This window comes from Phascolarctos cinereus, unplaced genomic scaffold (assembly GCF_003287225.1).
Source record: "Phascolarctos cinereus isolate Bilbo 61053 unplaced genomic scaffold, phaCin_HiC Scaffold_2;HRSCAF=192, whole genome shotgun sequence".
Classification (NCBI taxonomy): Eukaryota; Metazoa; Chordata; class Mammalia; order Diprotodontia; family Phascolarctidae; genus Phascolarctos; species Phascolarctos cinereus.
Window position 1 is genome coordinate 14,099,263 of NW_027555625.1, and position 5,476 is coordinate 14,104,738.

Genomic DNA, 5,476 nt, shown 5'->3' on the forward strand with positions numbered 1-5,476 from the left:
CTGGGAACAAAAAAAAAATTGCCTTTGCCCTCATATTGTTTTCATTATTCTGGAGCAAATTAAAAAAATATACACAGGCAACAATTCTAGTGAATAGGAATTTGTTATGCACTATGATCAGGGACTGTGTTAAGCACTAAGAATAAAAAGAAAGGCTGTAAAGCCACTTCAGCTTATTGAATAGAGTGGTGTTGGGGTAGGAAACCATATGATCTGAACTATACTGCAGGACTATCACTTTAACAGTTTTAAAGTGATTGGAGTGAATGATGGCTGAATAGGGAGAAACTTGGTACTGGAAGTCCAGTCAGAATGTTATTGCAATAATCCAAGCATGACCTGCTGAATACTGGCACTAGGGGAGTGGCAGTTGCAGAACAGAGAATTAGGCATATATATAAGATATTATACATACATACACACACACACACACATAAACACATATATACAACTGGAGTTTTCAGAGGATTTTATATGAAGAATGACAATGAATGACAAATTGAGGATGACACCTAGATTATGAACCTTTATTACTGGGATGATGGTAGTAACTTTTACAGTAACAGAGTGGTCAGGAAGAGAGGAGTTTCTGATGTCTAAGAAACATCAGGTTCAAGATGTGAGACCAGAGGTTTGCAGAAAAATTAAACATGGATAGGTATATATGAAAATCTTTAGCATAATTGTTGTTTGTCCTTCATTCTCCAAGAGCACCATGATATCAGGAAGGTAATGCCATGACTTGCAAGTGAACTGTATTTCAATGAGGAAGGGCTGTGCAAAGTCAGAAACCTCACTTACTCCTCCAGTGCCATCTGGGTTCAGTGGATGGATGGATGGATGACTGGAGAGGGCCAGGGATTCAGTGAGAGACCTTGGCCTTTTTAAGCCGAGGTCTTTCCTAGCTCTCACTTTGACTGAAACAATACCCATTCAGTGATTAAGGCTAGGTAAGAAAGCGTCAAGGAATGGCTCATTTTACCTAATAAGAAAAAAATCGATCTGGAAGGGGAAGACCCTCAGGGTTTCTGGCCAAAACAGAAGCAATTATTGTTTATATTCACTCTGAGCTATCCGGGCTCCAACAATGGCCATTAAGTGGTGCTTGAGCTGGGACTTATTTTTTGTCAATCAATGAGAGTCAGAGTGAATTGGGCTTGAGGCATGGTCTTTAAAAAAGAAATCTAGCTTGTAAACCCCAAGATTTCTTGCTAGGTTTCAGCCTTGAAAATTTACATTCCTTTAGGCAAATCGCCTGAAGGTATGATACTCCATGTGGACAGAGGGAGAAGAAGGAGGGAAAGGAAGGGAAGAGAAAAGGAGAAGAGGGAAAGGGTAAAAAGAGGAGGGGAGGGAGGGAAAGGGGAAGGAAGGGAGGGAGCAAGGAAAGAAGGAAGGAAGGAAGGAAGGAAGGAAGGAAGGAAGGAAGGAAGGAAGGAAGGAGGGAAGGAAAGAAGGAAGGAAGGAAGGAAGGAAGGAAGGAAGGAAGGAAGAAGGAAGGAAGGAAGGAAGGAGGAAGGAAGGAAGGAAGAAGGAAGGAAGGAAAGGAAGGAAGGAAGGAAGGAAAGAAGGAAGGAAGGAAGGAAGGAAGGAAGAAGGAAGAAGGAAGGAAGGAAGGAAGAGGAAAGAGGAGGAAGGAAGGAAGGAAAAAGGAAGGAAGGAAGGAAGGAAGGAAGGAAGGAAGGAAGGAAGGAAGGAAGGAAGGAAGGAAGGAAGGAAGGAAGGAAGGAGCTGTGCTGTCCAACTGGAATTGGCTAATTGGGTCCCCAGTGGGGCAGCTCAGACTACTCACAGGTTGTTGTTTTTCTTTCATTCTTGAAGATGACCATGACATAAAAGGTGATGCCATGACTTGCAAGTGAATTGGATTTAAGTGGGAAAAGCTGTGCAAAATTACAAGCCTCATTTTCTCCTCTGGAGTCATCCCTTTAGCATAGAGAAGCTAATTTAATATACAGGAGCTAATGATGTCATCAAGCAAAATAATACAGATGCAGAAGAGATAAAAGACCAGGACAGATGCTTGGGGTTGATCTACAGTTAGTGAGTTCAATTTGGATATAAATCTAGCAAAAGAGACTGAGAAATGGTGGCCATGTAGGTAAGAAGTGTGTGGGACAAAGACCACTTACTCAAAATTAAAACAAAGACTTAGATACCTTGAAAACAGAAAGGAGTTTATTGCTTTCTCATGAGAAAGGGTACCTCCCCTAGTTGCCACTGAAAGACAGGAGAGTATGAATTCATTACAGAAAGGAAGCCTTTTTTACACCCTAACTCGAGCTCCTCCTCCCTAACCCCCTTCCCCTTATCCCATTGGCTGGGCTTTCAGGGGGCACAATCTATTCACGGAAATCTAGAACAAAGGCAGTTACACAAGTTTGCCCAGAGACAAGAAAAGGCGGAAAGTTTTGTAAGGGCAAGCAGTTCAGGTTGGGGCTAGGGCTTTTCTTTCTGCTACGTGAACTGGGGGGTTTCACAAGGTCAGAAGGGCAACAATACAAAAACTATTTAACAAGAACTATTGACTCTTTGAGGAGGCTTCACTTCTGAGAGATCATCTCTCACAGAGGAGATCCAGAAAAGATTAATTTTGTGAAAATGTTAAGTAAAGAAAATATTAAGGAGAAGATGGTAATCAAGGGGCTAAAAGCCATAGGGAAGTAAAGAAGAATAAGAACTGAGAAAACACCATTGGGTATGGTGATTAAGAAATTATGAATCACTTTGCAGAGAGCGTTTCAAGAGAATGATGTAGGCAGCAAACTGGAGATAATAAAAAAGAGAGTGAGGAGGAAAGGAAATAGAGTTATCCATTGTAGATCAATATCCCCAAGTGGTTATCCTCTAAAAGGAGGAGAAATTTAAAAAAAAATACTTAACAGAGATAGTTAGATCAAATGTGATTTTTATTTTTGTTTGCTTATCCAATTTTTTTTTTCAGTCGGTACAGACATGGCATGTTTGCAAGCAACATGTAAGAAACCGGTAGAGAGGGATAGAATTAATATTAGTAAAACAAAAGAAAAAAAAGTCTGAGTAATAGAAGGAATCATCCATTTGGTGGAAAAGTAAGAGTAATCTGATCATTTGTGCATATGGAGGGATTTGACTTAGAAAAGCAAAGCTAACTTGTGAGATAGGAGTAAAGGAGGAGATAGTGGGGGAAAGAATTTGAGTGATGAGACATGAGAAAGAGGAGATAAGAAGGAAATAGACCCAATTTTTTTTTCATGGAAATATGAATGAGTGATTCTCAGCTGAGGGAGCTGTTTGAGGGGAGCTATAGATTTAAGGGATGAAAAGTTTTAGAAAATCCATGGTGGTAACTCGGGTAATGAATCAATTAAAGAGGTATATAAAAGCATTTCCTTACCTCGGGGACAGTCCAACTGAGATTCTGTAACATCAATTTTCAGCTCAGTTTTGTGATTTTTCTGAATTTATTCAGCAGCATACAAATGTAGTAGACAATGAGTTACCCAAGGCTAGAGCTTGGCAACACCAGATAAGTGATAGGATAAAGGGCTAACGGATTCAAATGTAGAGCATGGAATTGCACTGGTTTACCAAGTATTCAAGATGGGAAGTGAGAAGAATGTATCTAATCCGTAAGTGATATCCTACAAAAGGCTTGAGCAGTGGAAGGACTAGAGGTTACACTGAGTACAAAGCAAACAAACAAAAACCATAGGAGTTCTAAAGCAGAGGCAAAAAATAGAATCATAATAATTTGTGATAAGACAAAGGAATTGCAGATTTCATAAACATGGAAAAAAGAATAAAAGTAATGAAGGTGACATCAAGCTTTTGGACATTTCTGCCTGCAGCTAAGGTAGGTTAAAATAATTAGTTTTGGGAAATAAATAGTTTGAGGTGCTGGGAATTCAATGTTTATGAGGTGAATCAATTTGAATGTTATAGTACCCTAGTAAGATTATTGGAGTTGGGGAGGATGGTGATACAGGCACTGGACTCATTCAGGAAATAAAGAAAATGTGCTGGATGTCTGTGGACAGCACATACCAGAATCCTTATGGGTGATAAATATGGATTGAGTGAACCTCAAAGGAGATGTTTATTGAGTGGTGGTGATAGAGGCAGTTTGGAAATGGAAATGGGGAGCAATGTACTTTCAAACCCCCTCACTTTGACTAAGGAGCTGGGTGGGGAGGGAAAGCACATCTGGTGAATTGGAAAATGTATATAGGGATGCAATGTGAACAGGGATGATTATGTCTCTGTAACTGCAAGAAGATAGAAGGACCAGAAATGCAACAGATTGAAGAGGAAAACTAATTTGTTATCTATGGAATAGGAATTACAAAGAGCAAAGTGGAAGGAGTGGGTAGATCTGAAGTGCAACATTTTGGGGTTTGGATCAAAAGCAATATTGGGGTGATCAGTGGGGGAAGGCAAATGGAGTATAAAAAAATGAAAGCTAGGGTTTCAGAATCTCTGGCGTGGTGACAGTATGACAGGATGGGAGTATGCTAATTATTGAGCAATGAATTCAGACAACCAGTGGGGAGGTGGAATAGGTCAGAGGGTGAGATGCTAGCATAAAGTAAATAGCACGGTTAAGCGTTCTTATGATACAGAAGTAAGTGAATACAAATATACATAGTCAATAAAAAAAGGAATTGGAAGGGCAGGAAAAATCAGGGAAATAGGGATTCCAAAATATAGCATTAGTCAGGAAGGAGAGCATTCCATTTTCATTGTGGGGGGGAGAAGAAACTCATACAAAGTCATGGAAATATGGCAAAAAAAATGAGAGCAATTTATCCTTCAATAAAGATTGTATGAAGAGAAAGCATAGGGAGTAAGTCTAGAATGGTGGGATAGAGACAGACTGTTAGGGTTTTTAACATCAAAAAGGGCAGGATTTTTTTGTGGTTGTTGTTTTGTTTTATTCTAGAGGGAATGGGGAATCAGTGGAAGTTCTTCAGTTGGGAAGTGACATGGCCATGTCTGTGTTTTAGGAGTAACAGTCTGACAGCTGTCCACAGGAAACATTGTAGATTAGAGAGCAAAGAGGTTGGGACAGGACAGGAATACGCGTTTATTGCTTTCTGTTGTATTAAAAAGTTTCCTTCGCCTCTTATTGTGATGGCAGTTTTCTCCCCTGTGCCTTTGGATCAATATTTATAGTTTAAACCAAGATATTTAAAGCTCAGAAATGTGTTGTTGCTAGATTTCCTAGGAATCACACAATTTCAGAATGGGAATAAGTCATGGTGCTCATCAACTAATAACTGAAAATGACTTCCCAATAGAACACAAGCAGTAAGCCATCACTCAGTATTGGCTCACTGTTAGTGACTGGGAATACACTACCTCATGAAGCACTCTGAAACTGTTCTGCTTACAAGGAAGTTGTTCATTTTAATCTCTGCTCCTCACTCTCTACCACTATATTAAGTCTTCTTGGGCCACATGAAGTAAATCTAATCTTTTCACATTGCAGCCTTTC